The 23,398-nt window shown below is 49.6% G+C and overlaps 2 protein-coding genes across 3 annotated transcripts in view; both read left to right on the top strand.

Annotated features, from left to right (window-relative positions):
• Positions 1-23,398, top strand: part of NAA60 (N-alpha-acetyltransferase 60, NatF catalytic subunit) — a 43,288-nt gene that overhangs the window by 6,367 nt on the left and 13,523 nt on the right. Inside the window, exon 1 of one of the 2 annotated variants that reach the window (XM_059154194.1) lies at positions 8,165-8,353. The exons of the other annotated variant lie outside the window; for it this stretch is intronic. The gene's annotated coding sequence lies outside the window, so the exon portion shown is untranslated. Of the gene's footprint in view, positions 1-8,164; positions 8,354-23,398 lie in introns of those variants that run through there. 2 annotated transcript variants of the gene reach the window in all.
• The window catches only part of ZNF174 (zinc finger protein 174), a 60,793-nt gene that overhangs the window by 36,002 nt on the left and 1,393 nt on the right, over positions 1-23,398 (top strand). The gene's annotated exons all lie outside the window — the stretch shown is intronic.

Here is a 23,398-nt window from a genome sequence, read left to right as displayed (position 1 = left end):
ATAGCAAGTAACTTTAAGCAAAGCCTGGAAAGTTAATCAGGCTGGGATTTGTGGTTCGGAAAAGGAACACGTTTACAGAGGCGCCTAGTCTGAGGGGACCCAAGAGGAAGAGGAGTCAGCAAGAGTCTGGCATCCTCCTAGTGCTCCTCAGGCAAAAGAAATGTTGAAAGAAAGGGACAGGCATTCCTGACAGCAGAGAAGGGTCTCCTGTGTTGGAACAGGGCCCAAGTAAAAGATCTATCTTAAGATAGATCTTAATAGATCTATAACCATGAACAGGTAAGCCAGTATTTGGTTTAAGTCTCAGTCTTTTGTGAGTCTGAGCAGTAAGCCCAGCTTCAGGGTGTACTGACAATATACCAGAACCAGACCCTCCCAGTGTGCTGGCCTGACCCTCTAAGACCGGGCCCAGCGGCCACATGGTTGTCCCCTGCTCCATCTGTCTTGGTTCTATAGCAGCAAGCAGGATCATCCTTGGTGACCCACATAAACCCTTGGAGCATTTTATACCCAATGGGAATTTCACTGGAAGCCAAATATTTGGTTCTTGGTTGTAGTGGCTTTGATCCATGCAAATGTTAATAAACCTTTCAGGGGCACAAATCAGTAATCTCCCCCATCTCAAGCCAGTCCAAGGAGGCTTTTCCTCTCCCGGGGGGTGCCCCCAGGGTGGTCCAGAGCCCTCTCAAGCCCGGCAGATGTGGTCTGCCATCTACTGGGCTTGCCATGAAGTGGCTTGGTCATAGTCTGTTTCTGGGACCCTGGAAAATGTTTTCAGGGTCTTCCTGGAAAGCCTGACTTTTGAAACCCAGCTGTCCTCCTGGGTGAGTCAGGACAGGATGGGCATCATGGTCGACAAAATGGGGACAACCATACCTACTTCTCAGAGTTGATGGCAAGCATACAGGGTCCCTGAGGAAGGACTGTAACGCAGGGTGTAGCACATGGCAGATAGATGTTCAGCAAACTTGTGTTGACTCATAGTCCCTTCTAAAAGTCTGAGTGTCGATTGTCGTGTGTCACCACTTCTGTGGAAACCCTTATCAGGCCATCTTGTAGTCATACATCTGCTTAAAGGCAGAGAATGCATTTCAGTGGCAATTTGTACCCACGGCCCCTGGTGCAGGGGCCAGCTCTCTTAAAGCGAGGGGAAAAGGAGGGAACAGAATCCCGTATCTAAGCTCAGCCCTCACCTCACTCGCATTTGCTTCTTTTTTAAAAAAACATTTTTAAAAATTTATTTGACAGACATCACAAGGAGGCAGAGAGGCAGGCAGATAGGGAGGGGGAAGCAGGCTGCCCACAGAGCGGAGAGCCCGATGTGGGGCTCGATCCCAGGACTCTGAGATCAGGACCTGAGTCGAAGGCAGAGGCTTAACCCACTGAGCCACCCAGGTGCCCCACATTTGCTTCTTATTGGTAAAAATACCATATTGCTTGTGCGTGTAAAGATCTCTGGGAGGATACAGGGATCCTGGCAATCATGGTTATCTGGAGAACTCTGGCACTTGAAGTCAGAAAGAGGAAGCCTACTTTTCAACTTTTCTCCTTTTGTTGTGGTTCTGAAACTTGGCTATGGGCTTGCATATTTGTAAAAAAAAAAAAAAAAAAAAAAAGGTTTATGTTAGGGATGCCTGTGATGAAGTTCCTGAACCTAAGTCAGGTTCGGTGGGATGAGGAGGTTCGGAGCCGACGACTAAAGAAAGAATTCTTAAGACGTCGTTGGTGCAAAATGGTGGTTTATTAAAGCACGGGGACAGGATCCGTGGGCAGGAAGAGCTGCTGCCCCAGGTTGTGAGGAGTGGCTGGTTATATACACAGGAGTTGGGTAGGTGAGGACAAAGGGGTGTCCAGAAGGGCTATTGGGGCAAAGAATACTATCAGGATATTGAAGGCTTAGTTGCTATCAAGTAAAGACAATTGGGAGTCTCCTGGTGGAATGTTACATTCCTGCTATCAAGCATCCTTGTTAATGAGATTTAGGTTTAGAAGAAATTGAACTTTATTTACTTTTCCTTCTACCTCCGCCTCCTTCGGTTTTTTTATGGAGGGGAGGGTGACATTAGGGCTTGAGGAACTGAGTTTTGAGTCTTTGAAAATTGGGCTATTGATAAGGTAATTTCTTTGTTGTAATCTCAAGGACATTTGCAAACCAAGGGAGACTCCTGTCTTGCAGGATTGTGATCTCAGCAAGTTAACTATTTATCATTTTATGGCAGTCAGGGGTGCCTGAGGAATGCTACACATATGGAGGGGAGCGGATGAAGGGGGGTGGGGTGCAAGGCGCCAGCTTTTGCTTTGTCCTCAGCCAGCCTCCTGCTCCCTCATCACCTGGGTGGCTCACTCAGTTAAGCATCTGACTCTTCATCTTGGTTCAGGTCTTGATCTCAGGATCATGAGTTCAAGCCCCACATTGGCTCCACACTGGGTATGGAGTGTATGATGTGGGAAACAAAGCCAAAAGAGGAAGCAGATTTTCTTGCTGCTTACAGCCCACTGACAAGTCCTTGAAACAGGCAGAATGACCTTCCTCCAGAAACTCAACTGCCTCAGTGCTGACACCATGGTAAGCAGAAGGAAATCTTAGTCCACGCCCCATCTGCCAGGAGCCTGTAAGTCTACTTTAACACGAATTCCTTTGCAAACTTCCTGTTTCTCTACCCCCCAAGATAAATGTTAGCAATCATCCTCCAAGTGCATGGTGACCACTGAAGGGTCTCATGACAGTTTTTATTAGGCAGTAATAAATGACCTTTTCCTAACAATAGCTAGCCCCCTCAGGGTCATGGAAACCTTGTTTCCAAAATACCTTGGAGGCTCCTGCTGTCCCTAACCCCTCCCAACTTGAAGGTATGTAATCGAGTACTCTTCGAGTACTCTTCGCGGCCCCAGTGCAGATTTTTCTGCCTATGGATCCTGTCCTTCTGGTTTAATAAAACTACCTTTTTGCCCCAAAGACATCTCAAGATTTCTCTCTTGGGCGTTGTCTCTGAAGCGCATCACTTCAAACCACGTTAGAACCTACTTTAAAAAAAAAAAAGAAAATAAAAAGTTTGTGTTAGGAAATCTCCCATCCCCTAGTTAAGCCCAAGCAAAAATATGTTGGACACATCTGTAAAAATCATATAAAGAGAAATATAAATGGCTAATAAAAATAGAAAAAAGTGATCAAACTTACCAAGAAATACACATTAAAACTGTGAGATCTTTTCACCCAGATGCAGAGAGGTAAGGAATAATAATATCCCATGTTGGTGAGGACAGAAGTTTTTTTACTCTTGGTGTCAGAAAAAAACTGGTAAAACCCTTTGGGCAGGGGTTTGTTGCCAAATTGAAATGTGGTCAATTAGAAATACTTTTGAGGGCGCTGGGTGGCTCAGTCGGTTGAGTGTCTGACTCTTGGTTTTGGCTCATGTCATGATCCCGGGATTGTGGGATTTGGCCCACATTGGGAGTCTCCTTGGGATTCTTTCTCTCCCTCTGCCCCTCCCCCAGCTTTCTCTTTCTAAAATAAATAAATCTTTAAAAAGAATGATATTAACTAACATCCTACGAATTGTCCCTAAGGGAAAAAAAAAAATAATCTGCAATGTGTGCAGGTTTCTCTACAAAGTTGTTAGTTAAAACACTGTCTAGAAGCTGAATGTGTGGGTATTGTAGGGGAAACCGTGATTGCCAGACCCCGCTATTCTTGTCCCCAACCCTAGTCTGTCTGTTGACAGAGCAGAGAGTAGGGCCCTAGATAGGGGGGTATGATCCACAGCTGGAGTAAGAGAGTAGTACCCAACTTTGTTCCTCTGGCCAGATGAGACACCAGGGACCAGAAAGGAGAAGTGAAATTTTAAATGTCTTCATTTCTGGGGGCACCTAGGTGGCTCATTCCATTGGGCGTCTCTGCCTTCAGCTCCGGTCATGATCCCAGGGTTCTGGGATCGAGCCCCGTATTGGGCTCCCTGCACAGCAGAGAGCATGCTTCTCCCTCTCCCTCTGCTGTTCCCCTTGCTTGTTCTCCCTCCCTCCCTTTCTGTGTCAAATAAATAATTACAAATATAAATGCCTTAATTTCTGGAGAGATCTTGACCTTGGAGATTCATAGAACAGTGAGTATGTATTACTTCCAAAATTAGCAGAATAAGCTGGGGCTTGGGAAGGGCAGGACCAACCCGGGTCGATGGGGGCTTGCTGCTCGCCCGGCCCGAGAAGCCTGCATACCTCCCTGTCTCCAAGGCCGGGAGAGGGTTCTGCATCTGAGGAGGCAGGAGTTGAGGGTTTCCCTTCAAGTGCTCCCTGGAGCCCTGTCTCTGCTTGGCAGCTTGGAATGCAGCTGAGCTACTACTGGGGTATAGATTACTGGCTCTGCTCAAGGGTAGTAGCTCTAGGTGTCTCCCTGCTTGACTCATGGCCATGACTAGGCAAGAGAACTATAACGGTACAGCAGAAGAGGCCTTGCAGCCAGAGGGAGGAGGAGCAGACAGAGTGATCAAAACACACAGCTCCTGATGAAGCAACTGGAGGAGACCTACGACCACACCAGCCAAATCACTGAGCCAAGAGACAAGGGGATGACCTTATTATTATCTTTTTATGTATACCAGAGCCCTGGATTTATGCATTTATTTATTTTTCAGAGAGAGCGCGCACACACACTAGCACAAGCAGGGGGAACAGCAGGCAGAGGAAGAAACAGGAGGCTCCCCGCTGAGCAGGGAGCCGGAAGTGGGCCTCCTCGGGACCCTGGGATCATGACGTGAGCGGAAGGCAGACACTTAACCACCTGAGCCATCCAGGCATCCCAAAGGGCTGACCTTAATTGATTAAAGCAATTAGGGACCATTTGGGGATGGAATTTTTTTTTAAGAGGGCAACTACCTTGAATAGCCCTTGTAGTAACACATAGTAATGTGTGGTACCTCCTTGTCCCGAGGATAAAGGAGATCCTGTGTTAGAAGCTTAATGCAGTGCTAGGCAGGTAGTAAGCCCTTGGGAAAACATTTTCTCGTTTGTGTTTAAAAGAGTGTTTTTAAAGTTTGAATGGATATACATGCCCTTCTCAGTTTTGACAGTTCATCTTAAAGTACTGTGCATAGAACCCTGGAAACAACAGAATGTTGTACCTCTGTCATCACATAGGAAAGGCTTCTCAAACTTTAATGTTTCAGTGCTTCAAACTTCCAATGTTTTTAAGGCTTCTCAAACTGTAAATCAACTAGGGATCCTGTTAAATGTAGGTTCTTAACTAAATGCAAATTCTGATTCAATCTGGCTGAGGCCTGAGGTTCGATAGTTTTAACAAGTTCCCAGGGATTCTGATGCTGCTGGACCACAGGCCACACTAAGTAGCAAGGGCATAGGTAGGGTTTCACTTCTGTTACTGGAGGGGTTTATCATTGCACCCATTTTCCATGGATGGAGAAAGAAGAGGAGGAAAGCAAGCAATTTCCTTTTGTTTAAAGCTCATCTCTTTATTTAAAAAAAATTTCAGGCACCTGGGTGGCTTAGTTGGTTGAGCAACTGCCTTTGGCTCCGGTCATGATCCTGGAGTCCCACATCCGGCTCTCTGCTCACAGGGAGTCTGCTCTCCCTCTGACCTCTCCACTGTCATGCTCTCTCACTCTCATTCTCTCTCTCAGATAAATAAAATCTTAAAAAAAAATTTTTTTTTCAAACCTGGGATGCATGGGTGGCTCAGTTGGTTAAGTGTCTGCTTTCAGCTCAGGTCATGGTCCCAGGGTCCTGGGATCCAGTCGTGCATCGGGCTCCTTGCTTAGCAGGGAGCCTGCTTTTCCCTCTGCCTGCCCCTCCCCCTGCTTGTGCTCGTGCCCTCGCTCTCTCTCTCTCTCAAATAGATATATTTTAAAAATCTTTAAAAATTCCAAACCTGGGGCGCCTGGGTGGCTCAGTGGGTTGAGCCGCTGCCTTCGGCTCAGGTCGTGATCTCAGGGTCCTGGGATTGAGTCCCACATCGGGCTCTCTGCTGAGCAGGGAGCCTGCTTCCTCCTCTCTCTCTCTGCCTGCCTCTCTGCCTACTTGTGATCTCTCTCTGTCAAATAAATAAATAAAATCTTTTTTTTTTTTTTAAGATTTTATTTATTTATCAGAGAGAGAAGGGGAGAGAGCGAGCACAGGCAGACAGAATGGCAGGCAGAGGTAGAGGGAGAAGCAGGCTCCCTGCTGAGCAAGGAGCCCGATGTGGGACTCGATCCCAGGACGCTGGGATCATGACCTGAGCCGAAGGCAGCTGCTTAACCAACTGAGCCACCCAGGCGTCCCAAATAAATAAAATCTTTAAAAAAAAAAAAAAATTCCAAACCTGAATCTTTGGAGGAAAAATGCAGCAGACCCCTATATACCTGTCAACTTAGCTTCACCAACTGGTAACATTAACGCAATTTGCTTTTAAGACACAGAAATTGCCTACGTCACTTTCACCTTGTCCATTGGTAATAAGTTTGGCATACACCCTCACTTGCTGCAAGGGAGGCTGAGAAATACAGCCTGCCTTAACAGCTATTTGCTTGCTGTAGGGGGAGGGGTTCTGTTACTACAAGAAGATGCAATAAAGCAGGTATTGGAGAAGGAGGAGAAGAAAGATTTGTGGGACAATAGACAATAGACAAATCTGACACATTGACCCCTTAAATCTTGTAACCAGTTGTTCTCTTGGAAGTAGATTCTGGAAAGATCTGAGCTAAAATTGCAGCCCATCTCTGGAAAGTATATAGGACTTAAAAGTGTATTTTACACACCTACCACATTGTTGACAACTGTTCTGCCCTCATTTATCTTGCTGTACTGTGTGGATCTTTTTAATCAACCTTAATTTTTTTTTTTGCAACAAGTTTAATTTAAAAATAATTTAATAATGACACACTAAATATAATTGGGTGGAGTCCTCAGAATGTTACAAATGGGCCCAAACACAGTTCACTGCAGCATGTTTGCTTATAATGGCATGTTTGTAGACCTTAAACATGTTGCACTGGCAAGCTGTAAAGAATATTAGATCTTTTTTCATTTTGTTCAAGTGTTATTCTCAGCTTTCTTTAAAAAACAGGAACTTACAGAAACTGTTACAAAAAGGAAATACACAGGTTGCTTTGTATAAATCAAGATTCCATCCGCCTCTACACATCACATTATGTAGACAGCAATAGATTTTTCCTTGTTTTATATAGCCTTGTTACTTTTTTAAAAAATGTTTTATTTATTTGAGAGAGAGTGAAAGAGAGAGAGCACAAGTGGAAGGTGGGGGAAGGGGCAGAGTGAGGGGAAGAATGCGGGGTTCCGGGCTGAACAGGGAGTGGGAAGTGGGTAGTGGGGCTGGATGGCAGGACCCTGGGATCATGACCCCAGTGAAAGGCAAGAAAGGCAGTCGCTTAACCGACTGAGCCATCTAGGCGCCCCATATCACTTTTGATCTGTTTATTCCAGTTACTTTGAAAACTTCTCATCTCTTCACTTTTTCCTTTTCAAAATGTTAAAAAGAATTTGCTTTTAACTTTTCTGAGATAGTGTTATTTTATTTACTTTTATTTGTGATAGTTTATTCTCTTGGATAGGAATTAAATCTTTTTAAGGTGGATCCTTTTAGCCTTCGACTGTAAGCAGTTCATTCTTATTCCATCCTTTGGCTGCGTGGACCACTTTTTTGTGAAGGCAAAGCAAAAATTCCTGTTTTAAAGTTACTATCAGATGTTGCTCAACACGGATTCCCTACTGTACATAACTTGGGTTCGATCTTGTGCTATAGACCCTCCGGCACCTTGAGTGCGACCGACCCTTGAGTGCGACCGACCCCTACTCACTGGCGCGGCGACAGCCCTCCACAGCCTTTGTGCGGAGACAGACTGGCTGGAGGCAGCGTCCACGCTGCCACGCTTCCGGGGCTCGACGCCCGCCAGGCGCCGGGGATGGAAAAGCCCGAGGCCCAAGCGAGGGGAGCGTCAGCCCAGGCAGGACTGGAGGGCGGGGAGCAATCCCCGTCTTGGAAGCCCCCGCTCTGCGTATGGGGCACTCAGCTGGGCCCTGAAGGGCGCCCACGTCCGGCCGCTGGACCTCATCCGAGGCCTGCCCGGTCGTAAGATGGCGGCGGCGGCGTCGGGCAGCGGCGGCGTCAGGCAGCGACGGCGGCGTCCCACGTGGGGGCCGGTGGCCAATGGGCTTCCAGCTTGCACCGCCGGCCCGGCGCGGGAGGCGGAAGTGCCGCGGGCCGCCGCCGCCTCCGTCCCGGCTGCGGCCCCTGCCGGTTACATAATTCGTTTCGGGCTCGAGCGGCCCCACTTCTCGGCATCCCGCGACCCCAGGATGCTTTGAGCCCCACGACGGCGTCCGCTGCCGCCGGCTCCCGTCCGAGGTGAGGTTCCCCCGGCTCCGGCCTGCGGTGGGACTGGGGTCGTGAGGGAGGGGGGAGCCGCCCGGACCTGAGCGGGCCGGGGGAGGCGGGGGCACGAGGGGTGCGGGACGGCTGGGGCGGGACCCACGCTTCTGGGTGCCCAGGCGTGTCCGCGGGGTGACGAGGGGGTCGCGGAGCTCGCGCCGGCGGATGCTGAGGGGGGCGAGGACGGACGCGCTTTCCCGCACTCTCTTCCGCCCCTGTGCCCTCTTTGCCTGAGCGCCTCCCGGCCAGGCCCCAAGACGAGTTGGCGGGGGAAATTTGGGACCAGCGGTCAGACTGCCCCTCGTTTCTCTCCGGGTCGCCCTCCTGAGGAAGGGCCTGGCCTTTTCACAGGTCAGCAGTTCTCCTGACCTGCCTTTGCTTTGGTACTTGTTGCGCGGATTGTAGTTATTTGCCGACTTGTTTGCCCTCCTGTGAACCCTTGAAAGCTTGGGGCTCTGTCTTCGTCGTCTCTGACTCTTTCGTCCTCAGTTCTACCTTTTGGTTTTAAAGACAGGTGAATACCTTACGTTTCTGGTAGTTTGCAGACTAGCCATGCAGACCCTACAACAGCTCTGACCTCTTCCACAGATCGGGCGCTTCTCAAGCCTGGGAGCCTCTAGCTCCCGTGGTGTGTCCCCGTGAGAAAATTGTGAGGGAGGCTGTGGGCCTTCTCTGGACCACTGACCACACATACCTTTATGCCCAGCGGGTGCCAGAGCCCAGGACCTGGCGTTACTCTGCAGTGAACGTGGACATGGGCTGCCTGTCAGGCAGTGTCTCTCTCTGTCAAGTCCTGAGCCATAAGATTTTGTTACTCACTTGTCCCGATGGAAAAGGATAGCAGGCCCACACACTCACTCCCTGCGGTGCCCGAGTGGTTGTTAATTGGAGTGTCAGAACTGGAGAGGACATTGCTGATTGCAGAAGTGTCACCAGCGGACTTAAGGCAGAAACCTCTAGTTAATGATTAATTGAGTGATCCAGAAAAGGTCCGTGATTCCAGGTCATCTACAGAAATACCACAATCCCTGTGACATCTTGTGATGTAGAGATGTGAGAAGTTACTTGTTCGGCCTGCAAGACAGGAAGGAGGGGAGTCTTGAGCATCATTGAATTAAAAGGGGCTGGAGCAAAAACAAATTCTCTGTCTCTCACAAAAATCTCTGAATTGCCTTAAGTTTGGAGAAGAATGGAATAAACACTAGAAGAAACTCAGGGGTGGCTGAAATGTAAGTCCTGGTCATCTTTTCGAGTGGACAGATCAGTCATGGCAGTGCACACAGGTCTTCACTTCACCCTGTTTTAGATTTTGTATCTGTAGCAATCAGCGTGCAGATCGGCCCTGGGGAATGCAGTGTGCCAGAGCTGCTTCTCCATTGGGCCACAGTTTGCTACAATTTCATCTCACTGAGCTTGCACGCTCAGTGCACGCTGGGATTCTGTGAACAGTTAAAACTTGTACAAAACAAAGTCAAGGCATAGTGTGCTGTTGACAGGCCAGAATAGAAAGTACAGGCATGTTTTTAAAAGGTCTGTGTGTAGCTTTTGCCTCTCTGTAACTTGCAGGACTTTGTCATCTGTATTTTAACCACACCCACTCAAAGGCTTCAGATAGGACTTGAAGTTGCTTGGGAACAGCATGCCTCAGTCTGGGTTGGAAGAAAATTCCTGGATGTTAGGAGATGTGAGAGATAAAAAACACTTACCCCTGAACTGGGGTGACGCTGTCATTGCTGACTGGATACTCAGCTCCAGGTCTGAGTCTCCGTGTACTGTTAGCAGCATTTTGGTTTCTGGCAACCTGAGGTGTGTTTAGACCAGATGGACACAGCATTCTTACACGGCAGCAGCCACAAGTAACACAGTGTAGGGGAGAATCCTGCGAGCTCTGAATTTAGGTTGGCGCATGTCTTTGCAGTGCTGAAATAGCCTGGGGGTCTCAAGTGTTGGTGACAGCTCTCCTACCTGAATAGAGAGCTGGCTGCCTGTCAGGCAGTGTCTTCTCTTAAATTGTGGCTCCTCTGTGTCTAAGTTTTATCTCCATTATCTTCTCTCGATATCTCTTTCTGGAAGGAATCCATGAAGCCCTCATCGTTTTTCATCACCGTTCCTTGTTTGTGACAAGCAAGCTTAAGGTCTAGACTCCATGTCAAAGCTGGTCTTGCATCTGTCTGTGTGCGTTGCTTTTAGGTAAATGCCAGTCTGCAAATAAGGCTGCACCTCGTGGGTCTCTTTCTGGCCAAGTTCAAATGCTGATTTTTTTTCTTCCACCAAATATTTGTAAGTGTCTTTGATAATGTCAAGATTAGGTCTCCTTCTCTAAATACCATTCTTTTCTAGCATGACCTCTGATAGGAGCCAGCTGTCAGGCCAGTTCTGAGTCAGCAGAAGTCCTTCCACCGCTGGTGAAAGAAAGACCCATGCATTGGAAAGCCCAGTGAGCAAAGAGTAGGTTAGTATTGTGCTGTGAACCCTAAGGCATTTGCTCAGTGCTCGTGGAATGATAGGAAGGAGGTCTAAACAGGGAGCCAGAGCTTTCTGCAGGAAGTAGTTTGGGGTCCAGGTCAACAGTTGAATGAGGCTCCCAGGAGCCTGAGTGCCCCTTTGTGGAGGCCAGCAGACGTGCGGCAGTCAGACAAGGCAGCCACAGCACTGAGCTGAACCGGATGGTCAGGTAGAGAAGGAGGAATAGCACATGAGGGCTGGTCCCTTGTTTGTCCTGTCAGCGTCTCAGACTCCTCATTTCTTCATCTGAGATCAGCTTCCTGCTCAGGCAGGACCCACGTTCTGGAAGGGGGTAGAACTACCTATGAATGTGACAGTGTGGACATTATTAAATGTGTGTTTAGATAGTGAGAACAAGTACCCATTTTGCCCCCAAATGGGCTCTTAGGGCCAGCTTTTACCCCATGGCCTTGAAATAGCATGGCATTTTGGGTACAAATGCAAGAAAAAACCTTCTAAAGACAGATTGACAGTTGTAAAGAAGCAAAAAGGAGGTGCTTGTGGAAGGCAACACAGGACAACGGTCTGAGAAAGTCTTTGCTCCCTTTGCTTCCGTAGGAACACCAGAGAAAAGTATTTTGTCATTGTTAACAAACAGCATTAAATAAAAAATTCATCCAGTTTCTTGTTGAATAGTTACTGTTGTTAAAAATCAAATCACGTTCCTCTTTTTTTTTTTTTTTAAATTTCCTGAATTCCTGAAATATGATCTATTTGGGCAGCTAAGTATTGAAATTTGAGCCCATCCTGAAAATGACCGAGAAGAAAGCAGTTTCATTATATAAAAGAGCTTGTAGGTAATTGTCCCTGCGATACTGAGAAGAATTCTTATCTGGAAAATGTTGGTGCGGTAATATTTACACCTTTTCTGTAGTGTTCTTGGGAGTGTGCTGGTGGGTACTTGCTTCAGTTTTGTTTCTTTCTCAAACCACTCCTCTCTTTAAACTCTTCAGAAGGGCTTGCTGATTCAGAGGTTTGCTGCTCTTCCAGTTTGAGTTTCAGATGACTTTATTTCTCCTCTGGCCTTCTGTTTGTAACACCTTCATTGAAGTGTGACCTCAGAGAAAAGTTCGCCACTTGACAAATGGTCATGGCATGAGAGTACTGTGTACCCACTACCCCAAAGACCCTTCAGCCCCTTACTAGCCAGGCCCTCTTCTATGTAACAACAACAACAAGTCATTAAGATTTTATTTATTTATTTGACAGAGTGAGCACGAGTGGGGCTGGCGGGGCAGCGGGAGGAGGAGAAACCACTCTCTGCTCAGCTGGGAGACCCAACACGGCTAGATCCCAGGACCCTGGGTCATGACCTGAGCTGACGGCAGACGCTTAGCAGACTGAGCTACCCAGATGCCCCCAAAAATCATTTTCTCGTAGGAAATACCAGAAACACTAACAGTCATTATACTGGGGTTGGGACAAGTATGGGAATCTTAGTTTTGGTTTATGTTGCATGTGGCTTATTTTACTCTGAACATGTGTTCATAGTAAAAAAAAAGTTTACAAGAGCATTTCTCTCCTTCAAGAAAAGGAAAATATTTTTAATCTTGTTTTAATTTTATTTTATTTTCAATAATCTTTGCACCCCACATGGGGCTCAAGCTCACGACCTGGAGTTCAAGACTCATGACCCGGATGAAGACCTGAGCCAGTCAGGTGCCCGGGGAATGTTTTTTTAAAACCTTTCTTAAAATGGTCATTTAAAACTTGTAAATATTTTAAATTGGCTTTTATAAAGCCATTTAAAGAGTTGTTTAGTGATTACACGGAGCCCTTTACAATATGTTTACAAGTCTGTTTACCTTCCTTAACCACAACTACCTCCATTTTGCTTCATTACAACTTTGAGCATCTGTTTCTGGTATCCGTGCACAAAATGCCACACTATTCCAGGAGTCTGGGATTAGAAAGTTAGCACTGTGAGATACTATTTTGGGGCAGAATGGGTAATCCTTCTACTTATAAGTTGAAGAGATACTGTAAAACTTCCAAGTTGTTGCTAATTAAAAACAGCCCATGAGATAATTCTCATAAAAATGTATTCATGATTTGCTCATACCACCTGAAAGTATTTTTTTTTTTTCCTGAGAACAAAAACAACTCAAGCTCACTTAAAAAAATAAAAATAAGCTCAAATAATACAGAAATGAGTGTTGAACACAGACACCTGCTGTAATTCCGGAGGCAAATGCTGACAGGAGGTTAAATTAGTTTTTAAAAATATTAAGTTAGCCTCATGATCAAGTGTTAATTTATACCAAATTTGACCCAATTTCATAATTAACATCTCTTTGATTCTGAAGGATCTTAAGTGCAAAGCCAGATAAGTGGAGATTAAAAACCCACCTGGAAACGTGGAAGAAAGGCAGGGAGGCCTGGCCTGCCGGGGGGCAGCGGGGACCTGGGGGGGGTGGGGAACAGTCTCTGAAACCCAACTCTCCTATTGCTGTTCTTTTTACTTTGAAAGTGAGTAGCTGCCTGGTCCCTGTTACCCACTGTCCCCAGCAGGGCTGAGGGCTGCTCCGGCCGCCGGAATTCTGTGTGGGAGAACATACTCCTGGCTGGGTTTGAGCCCTAGACAGGGTCCAGTCTCGGCTGGTGGTCAGGACTGCAGGTTATTACATATGTTTTTATTCCCTAAAAATCTGGCAACTTCTAGGTGGTTGTGTCGTTAAAGCGAGCTAGTTGACCACTCCCTGGATCTGAAGTGGGTGCTGTATTCTGGGTGCTCCTCGTCAGGTGGCCTCCGACCAAGACCCCAGCTTAAGAAGCAGAGGGGCAGGCGTGCTTCCTCCCCGCACCGGGCAGTCCTGCACACTCCCTGTGGGCTCCACGCCCTTGCTCTGTCTTTCGGCACCAGCATGCGAGCTGGCAGTGGAAGCTCTTCTGCACCCTCATGTTCTATTCTGGGAAGATGAGACGTGTCTGGAACTTTCCAACAAGGGGTACCATGGTGTCTACTCGGGGCTCCACGTCTCTGGCCCCTAGTTCCAGTGTCCCCTTTTCTTCCAGCTCATATTCTTTTCCAGTCTTCCTCTTCGTCCTTGTCTTACCCCAGACCTAGGCTTTCCTTCTAACACTAGCCAAGTAAGGCCACAAAAGGCAAAGAGGCCTTAGGCAGCCTTCCCACAATCCATGCCTTTGTCTGTGTGGAAATTTGCTGGCTCCAGTGCTGTGATGCGGGTCCTGAGAACAACCAGGGAGTCTGTCCGACAGTGCTGAGCAGCGTGAGTGCAGATGCCTTCTCAGGGAGCATCAGGGTTGCAGGTGGCGCACGTGCGCAGTGGCCTCCGCCTATGCCCTCTGCATCTGGTCATTTTACCTCGGATGTGCAGCAAAGCAAAATAGAAAAATAAATTTAAAACAAAATGACATCTGTGTCATCTTGAGGCACAATGTAAAGCTTAAGATCAGAGCTCCAAAATGCTAGATGTCCTCCTTGTGCTGCACAGAGGCCTTTGTCTTTGCCTTCTCACCCTCAAGAATCTGAAGGAGGACCCAGCTGTTAAGTGCAGGCACCCCAAGTTCACCGGCCCCTGGCAGAAAACTTGGCACCTGACTGGTGTTTACCATGCGGCCACCTGCTCAGATCTGAAGCAGAACCATGTGTGTGACGACCACTGAAGGAGACACAGCCTATCACCATCGCCCCGGCAAGTTGCCTTCTGTCCCTTCTCAGTGACTCCTACTGCATCTACATTCTGATTTCTGTCACTTTTCATTCTTTTAGCCAGTTTTAGAGTGTCCTACAAATGGAATCCTCCAGTATGATCAATTTGTGTTTGATCTTTTTTTTTTATTTGATAGAGATCACAAGTAGGCAGAGAGACAGGCATATTGGGAGGTGGGGAAGCAGGCTCCCCGCTGTGCAGAGAGCCCGATGCGGGCTCGATCCCAGGACCCTGAGATCACGACCCGAGCTGAAGGCAGAGACTTATCCCACCGAGCCACCCAGGCGCCCCTGTCAATTCATGTTTGAAGAGAAGCGTCTGTGAGAATTACAGGCTCCCCTTAGAGCATGGTGGGGTAGGTTTAAAGAGGAAGGCTGTTTGGAGCCAGAGTGCGGGGTGCTTGTTTCTTGTCATCTTGTGAATTATTCATGTTGCTCCTACACTGAGGTTTCAGAAGGAGCCCAGGCTGCTGTGGAGAGACGCTTGCTCCCTCACGAGCAGCTGCCTGTGTGCACAGCTGAGCTATGAAGAGGGCTCCCTGTGTCCCTCAGTCTCCTTTGAGGCCTGCAGCCCATTTTACCGCTGTGCAAGGCAGGCTTCCGTCCCTGTCCCTGGCTTAGTTTTCCTTTTGTCCCTCGTCTGTCCTAAAGGCAAGAACTTAGAGCTCATTACTGTTGCATTTTCCAAGCAGATCAACTTGACGTCTGCAGAATTGCACGTTCCCAAGAGCCCTGGGACTGGTTCTCGGGCCGTGGGCGAGCGTGTGCTAATCTTCCCTTGGGCCTCACCTGAGAAGAAGCCTGGAGTTCGGGGAAAGACCAGGGTGGTCCTTCATCGTGGGTGAAGTGAGCTCAGGCTTCAAGAAAGGGACGGACTCAGTTGTGAGCTTCAGAGGGTTGGGGAAGGCAGTCCTGACAGAGGCTGCTGGCTTCCGAGGCGGGGAAGCTGTTGGTGCTTTGTCATGGGGCTGACAACGGGCACAGCGGATGGAGCGGGAAGGTGGCAGCACATGGGGCGCTGCAGGTAGTGGTGTGGAAGGGGAATGAGTGGCGGGAAGGCATGTCCGAGAGAGGGGATGCGCAGTACCCAGAGCAGGTGTGTGGGCAGGAGGAGCTGTGGGGCTGGGCTGTTTGGAAAAGGCCATCTTGCTTCATCTTCTCAGCGACAGAATAAAGCAGAAGCACATACAGAACCGATGTCTCAGTGGTCACAGTGACCCCAGCATCGTGGCAGGGGCTGAGAGCACAGGGAGGACTTAGCACCTATAGCCCTAAGTGGAGGGTGGCTCACCGCGCTGGGAGAAAGGACCCTTTGAACCAATGCAAGTGAAAGAAGAAAAGGAAGGGAAGGTTCTAGGAGTGATAGAGTGTGCAGTGTGGTCATGGCAGGCCTGAATACCGGATGTCTGATGAGGGCAAGGGGAGAGGCCAGAGCACCTCCCAAGACATTAAGAGGAGTGGGTGCTTTTTAAAATTTGCATGTGGTTTGTGTGAGACCAAGAAGCAGTGTCTTTGAAGAAGGAAGAGGACCTATGGACCTGGGGTGTCAGGGCTCAAAGCGGGGGGGCCAGGAATAGGGTTGTTCCAGCCTCCTTCTTTGGGGTGGGAGTGGACAGCCCTGTGGACCTCATGACAGTGCCAGGAAACCTCTCCAGGAAGTGGAAAGGTCCATTCTCAGCCCCTGGATTCTGAATCCCCAGCACTTAGCAGTGGAGGGGAAATGAAAAGTGTTCCTGTGCATGTTGGGGACATCTTGGTGGCTTTTTCTCCATTTCACTCTATCCCTGTGGCTGAGCACGTGGAGGCAGTGCCCAGGTGTCCAGACAACAGCCCTTCCCGCCACCTGGGAATCCTCAGGGAAAAGTGGCCTTTCGTACAGGGACAGGGCGTCATTTCAGGACAGAAGGAAAACAAGGTTTGTAGACAGCCTCCAGAGGATGAGGCTGGGGAAGGAGAAAGGGTAGAGAGCAGGTGAGCAGACAGCCCTTCATCTGGATCTTGGAGAATGTGGTTTCTGTCCCTCCTTGAATTACTTCACTCAACCACCCTGCCCCCTCAGAGGCCAAGGGCAGGATGCAGACCCAGGAAACCCAGGCAAGAATTCTCAGAGTAGCATGAACCTTTGCAGCTTCATGTTTTAACTTCAAAGTCTAAGTGAACTTTGGGTTCCCTGTATAACGTGCCCCTGCTGTTGTAGTGTAGTTGAGTCTGTGTCTTCGTAGGGAAATGTCCCGAGAGGTGGCTTGCGTGTCTGAAGCTCCAGTGCCAGCACCCAAGGGCTCGGAATGGAGGCCGGGATGGGGGCGCGGCTGTGCTCTGGCTTCACCCGCTGGCCCCTTCTCCGGTGAATCATCAGGATTCTTGTCCCATCAGCCGTAAGAGTAGCCCGTAGCCATAGGAGACTGGCACATGGTGGAAGGTTCTAGATGGTAAGTGGGGGATTCCTACATGTACCAGAGGTGGGTCCCCTGGCCTGCTCCCTGTCTGTGAACCATCCCCCACACCAGCATCTCACGTGCCCTGCCACCCTCTCTGTAAACTTGGTCTCGACGCCGGTGTTTCCTGTGGGAAACACCAGACTCTCCCTTTCCCTGCCTTCCTTTCCTTTCTCTGCCTGCTGTCAGCTGGGCTGGGACAGACTCAGCACTATAAATGCTGCATTTTCCCTTTAGTTAAAAGTGACTTGTTTCTATTTTTAAACCAAGGCTTTTGAAACCATGGAAGCCCATTTAATAGGGGTGTGAGATTCCACAAACAGCGGTGCATCTCGGAGCCCAGTGTTTACTTGAACGTCAGATAGGGAACAAATCCTATCCCTTTGGTCAAGAGCCTGTCCCAAGGATACTAGGGAAAAATTTATGACTCTTGGACATGAGATGCTCATTTATTATAGGTCTCTCCTTTTGCTATCAGGCTCAACGTACAGGGTTTTTAAAAAATCTTTTAAAATCAACTTCATTGAAGTTTAGTGTACATACGACAGAATGCACCTAGTGAGTTTTAACTGTCTGTGTGTGTAACCACCACCACTGTCTACACAGAGAACAACCCGTCCCCTCAGGACGCGCTCCACGCCCAGCCCTCGCTCCCTGGCTCCTCGGATGCCCGAGGTCAGCCTGTGACCCTCCGGACCCCGACTGCTGGCTTATGTTGCCCGGTGCCCGTACTCGTTCTGTGCCTGGCGCTGGCGGGTCTGCTGAGCGCACGTCCACAGGGTCCTGTCCTGCAGTGCTTTTCCGCGGGAGCTCGGATCGCGTGGGCTGTTGAGCAGGAGCGTGAAGGGGCACAGCTGGTGGGGCTCTGCGGCTCTGCCGAGAGCGAGGGCAGGCAGTCGTGGTACGCCATTTCTTTAGCTGGCTCGAGCCCGTCTCACAGCAGATGAGCAGTCTGGAGAGCTGTTCCTGGAAAGAGGAGGACATGGAGTTTCCTGGCACTGGTAAAATCCTGGGGCTGCAGGCTGATTTCAGATTCCTCTGGTGATTTGCGGTTTGTGTTGATTTCTCTGCTGGGGCTAAGGGGAGTCTGAGCGTGATCTTTATTTTCTCAAAGGCATTTTCATTTGCTACCCTGTGAAGACTCATAGATGGCACAGACATTCTTGGCTAAGACTCGATAACTTCCTCTGGTCACTTCTCACGCAGTGTGACAGATTTTTTTTCCTTTGAGTATGAAGTAATTAAAATTGGTCCAAATCTGGAGTAAGCTACCAGGTGGGCCTTGGTGGGCTGGTGGTTCCTTATCTCTGAGTCACCTGCCAAGCTCTCTGATCTTCAGCCTTGTCTTCCTAGGGGTCCCCCTCCCCGGCCCTGTTGGGGGGCACAGGTGCATGTGCGTGCTTGCACACACACACACACACCCCACCCCCCAGGTGGCAGGGTCCAGGCTAGCCTCCCATGGGCACCAGCGTGGGTCCCTGCAATTACTTCACAGGCTACAAACCTTCTGGTTCTTTCTGGAATCTACTGTGACTGTCTTCAGAAGTAATTTTTTTTCATCCATTTGTTCACCAAAGAAACATTCACTCTCAGGATTTGTTTGGTTTTGTTTTTAACAGCTTTAATGAGCTGTGATCCACATGCTGTATAACTCACCCATACGGAGTGCACCGTTCTCTCAGCACTCCTGCTGTATTCACAGAGCTGTGCACCCATCGCCACATGCGGTTTCAGGACATTTCTACTGCTCTCCAAAGAAACCCCACATCCGTAGCCACTACCCCTCCACCCCCCCAATCCTGCTGTCTCCAGCAAGCACTCACTTACTTTGTGGCCGGATTTGCCTGCTCTGGACATTTCATGTAAGTAGAATCATAAGATAACGTGGCCTTTTGAGTCTGGCTTCTTTCGCCCAGCGTCTCATTTTCACGTTCATCCACGTGGTGGCAGGTGTAGTTTGAGTATGCCCCGTGGTTCAATGATTCGGTCATCGCTGACAGTCCATCATGGACTCCCACTCCCACTCTTGCCCAGTGCGGAAGCGGGATAGTGTCCTTGCTGGACTATTGAGGATTTTGGGAGATCGTCCTGTTTGGCTACTTGGATTGGCAGGTGGTGATGTGTCTGGGCTTGTCCACCAGGGTTTTCCCTGAAGACCGTTGCCACAGGGAGGGGAGGACCCTTGTCCCTGGAACCTTCTCTGGAAACACTGCACTGAGGGGCAGGGCTTGGCCTTGGATGATGTACTGTTGTGGACTTCGACCCAGAAGCTCCAGGTTATCTCAAGCAGCTTCAGGCCAGCTCCTAAAACCATGCCCTGTGTCCCGTTGCTCCTTAAAGCATCAGTGGAGTTTGACATTTGATTAACTTCGGTCCTGAGCAGTGTTTCCTGAACCCATAACCCTCTGAACTAGGCACCTAAGCGCCCCCGGGATCCAGAGTGCAGGTCCGTGAACCAGCCGCAGTTTGCCGAGAACTCGCTCTTCCAGGGCAGAGGTGGGCGGAGGCTGGCGTGGCTGCCCCAGCGGCTGGCACTGCTTCCCAGAGCTCAGGGTGCAGGATGCCCGAGTCGTTTACATCAGTCACCTGGCCAACCTGCCCTCTCTATCCCAAACTCAGCCTCTGTGGAAAAGTTTGGTGGGTGGATGATTGGTTGGTTTTTAATTGGGAACTTATTTTTAAGAGAGAAATGCACTTTTTTTTAAAGGTTTTATTTATTTGTGAGAAAGAGAGAGAGAGCGCACAAGCCGGCAGAGGGGCGGAGAGAGAAGCAGACTCCACGCTGAGCAGGGAGCCCGATGTGGAACTCCATCCCAGGACTGTGGGATCATGACCCGAGCCAAAGACAAACGCTTAGACTGAGCCACCTGGGTGCCCAGGAACACTTTCAAACACCCATTTGGCATACCTTTCATCCCACTTGACAGTTATTAACATTTAGGCATTTTTGCTCCAACTAAATGAAGTTACAGGATGTTCTGTCATTTCGTCTCTACATATCCAGTGTACATCTCTTCAAGAGTACAGACGTTTTCCACACAGGCGCAGTGCTGTTCTCATATCTGAGAAGATAAACGAAGCCATTGGTTGTTGATTTTAGTAATTTTTTGTATGTTGTGCCAGAGAACTGTTGTTTTTTTTTTTTTAAAGATTTTATTTATTTATTTGACAGAGAGAGATTACAAGTAGGCAGAGAGAGAGAGAAGGAAGCAGGCTCCCTGCTGAGCAGAGAGCCCGATGCGGGACTCGATCCCAGGACCCTGAGATCATGACCTGAGCCGAAGGCAGCGGCTTAACCCATTGAGCCACCCAGGCGCCCAGAGAACTGTTTTTTAAAGTGTCAGAGTCATCTCTCTCTCTCTCTCAAATAAATAAAATCTTTTTTAAAAGATGGGGGGTGGTGGTGCCTGAGTGGCTCAGTTGGTTAAGTGTCTACCTTTGACTCAGGTCATGATCTCTGGGTCTTGGGATCAGGTCCCATATAGGGCTCTCTGCTCAACAGGGAGCCTGCTTCTCACTTTCCCTCTTCCGCTCCCCCTGCTTGTGCGCCCGATCTCTCTAAAATAAAGAAAATCTTTTTTTTTTTTAAGATTTTATTTATTTATTTGACAGAGATCACAAGTAGGCAGAGAGGCAGGCAGGGGGGCGGGGGAGCAGGCTTCCTGCTGAGCAGAGAGCCCGATGCAGGGCCTGATCCCAGAACCCTGGGATCATGACCTGAGCCAAAGGCAGAGGCTTTAACCCACTGAGCCACCCAGGAGCCCCTAAATAAAATCTTTTTAAAAACTAAAATAAAATAAATAAGGTATCAGAGGTAAACTGTGTGGATTCAGAACTTGGCTGAGGGGGTTGGGGGGCAGGGCCTCCTTCCAGTTTAAGTGAGACTGAACTGTTTGGTGCCTCCAACACTGAACCAGCGGCTGAGAACTACCTGTTAGGAGTCGGAGCTAAGACACTTAGGACATCAATGTTAAAGGTCAGGGAAATGTCCCTGGCCTGGCCAGACCGTGCTGGTCACCAGTGGGCAGGCACCAGTAGCCCACACTGATGGGCATTTCCCCTTCAGTTCCTAGCCCTCTGCCATCTACAGCTGGTGCTGGCCTCGGCCCTGCCCTGTGGGGCCTGACCGTCTCTGTTTTAGAGGGGACTTAGAGCCTGGCTATTGAAGGGTGAGCCAGAGATAAATTCAGGCTCAGTGCCTGAACCCATCTCTTGTGTGGCAGAAGGGAAGGTTACCCTCGCTTTAGGCGTTGTGCAGAAACCTCCAGGGGAGCGGCACTTTGTACCCGAATGCGAGGTGCCAGGGTCCATCCTGCTCTTGGTGCGTGAACCCCTCTAACCCGTACGCTCATATTCTCTGGGACAAAACAGCACTTTGCCCTGGATGACTGGGGAACCACATCCTTTCCAGTGACCACTACGATATATTTTGGACAGAGATGACTCTTAAAATTCAGGACTTGCCAGTTTTTGTCCCATTTCCCAGGATGTGGCTGGCCATTTGAGAGGCATGAGGTCCTTAAGGTCACACCAGAACGTTCTGGGCCTCAGGCCGCGTCCTGGATACCAGCAGGGTCACGGGCTGGAGTGGGCGGCCACAGATGGGGATGCTGAGCCCTGGAATGGCCCAGCTGTTCAGGAACCAAATAGCGGAGCTGTTGTTGACCCAACAGGGTTTCTTTTTTTTTTTTTTTTTTTTTTTTTTTTTTTTTTTTAAAGATTTTATTTATTTATTTGACAGAGAGAAATCACAAGTAGATGGAGAGGCAGGCAGAGAGAGAGAGAGGGAAGCAGGCTCCCTGCTGAGCAGAGGGCCCGATGCGGGACTCGATCCCAGGACCCCGAGATCATGACCCGAGCCAAAGGCAGCGGCTTAACCCACTGAGCCACCCAGGCGCCCAAGGGTTTCGTTTTTGAAGGTGCATCTCAAGAAAGAAGAAAGAAAATTGACATGGGATGATGAGATTTGCCTAGACGGAGGATAGTTTCTGTGTTTGGTTGGTGTTTCTGTTTTGTTTTGTGTTTGGAACTAAGAACTCAGACAAGTACAGCCCTGCAGCTGCGCAGGGCTGTCCAGGGCCGTATGCCCGCAGGCCTCTCCCTTCAACTTTTGTAATGGCTGTGTCCCTTGTTTTGTCAACACACCTGGCTGCCTCTGTCCTGTCCAGAAAGAGGGTTTTGCCTGGGTCAGCCTGGCTTTCAGGGGTTCCAGCCAGATCCTGTATCCAGAGACCAGCTCCATCCCCTTCTGTGGTCGGTCGGTCTCCAGCAGGGCTCCTGTCTCAGTGGAGGTGGTGCCCCAGCAGCTGGCTGAGCCTGGACCTTTGGGGCCACCAGGCCTCAAGCAGCTGAACAAACCTTGTCCTGATGAACATCCAATTCCATCTCCCGAGAGCCCTGGGGTAGGGCACCTCGCACTGTGGGTAGGGCTACAGGAGGGATCCACACCATGGAGACCCCACACAGGCAGTGCACAGGCACTTGGCTGAAAACATGGAGGGAGCGGGAGGAAGCAGGTCCCCACTTGTTTCAGCTTTTGAGCTGATGCTCTGTGTGGGGACTTGTCAGCGGCGTGGTCCCCGCCCCTAGGAGCTTGGTTTGTGCTGGAAAGACAGAACCCAGCGTGGCCAGGGCCACGGGGCTCCTGCAGTGCATCTGCCTCCTCCTGCCCTCGGCTGGCCCTTGGCCCGACTGCTCAGCAGCACGTGGTTGGGGGGGCTGCCCGCCTAGCCAGCCCTCACAGGAAGCCTTCTTGCTGAGTAGAGCCTGCTGGGGTTATGTCCAGGGCTTAGAGGCTGAGCAACTGCTCCCCCTCCCAATCCCAGCAGTCAAGCCTCGGGTGGATTTCAGCCCCTGGCAGCTCGCATATTAGGAGACGTCCTTCCAGGGGACCCTCCCGGACACACCTGCGGTCTCACAGGAACCGGGCATTAACGATGCCAGAGCAGTCAATGCAGGTGACCTTGAAGGATTGTCCCAGGCACTTAACTTGGGCTGGCTGAGTGGTCAGGGCTGAGCATCGGGGCCCCTAGACCTTTGGACATTGCCAGGACTCTGTCGGTGCACACTCAGAGAACCAGTTTCTAGAGTAAACTCAGGTTGGTAGGTAATGACTAGCCTCTCCGGGGTCCTGCCACCAGCAACATTTGTTATGAGAAAGTTCGAAGTTGAGTGTGTGGGCACTAAGTTCGTGCATTGTGTCTCACCTGCTGCCTGGATCCAGTGGTGAAGATTCAGTGTTGTGTCCTGTTTGCTTCTGAAATAGTTGGATTCTCTTGAGCCATTTAAAGTTAGTGGGTGGCTTAGTGGGTTAGGCCTCTGCCTTTGGCTCAGGTTGTGATCCCAGGGTTCTGGGATCGAGCCCCGCATTGGGCTCTCTGCTCAGCAGGGAGCCTGCTTCCCCCTCTC

The sequence above is a fragment of the Mustela lutreola genome, chromosome 17 (assembly GCF_030435805.1).
Source record: "Mustela lutreola isolate mMusLut2 chromosome 17, mMusLut2.pri, whole genome shotgun sequence".
Taxonomy (NCBI): domain Eukaryota; kingdom Metazoa; phylum Chordata; class Mammalia; order Carnivora; family Mustelidae; genus Mustela; species Mustela lutreola.
Note: the sequence above shows the minus strand (reverse complement) of the source record. Positions and strands in the feature narration are given on the sequence as shown.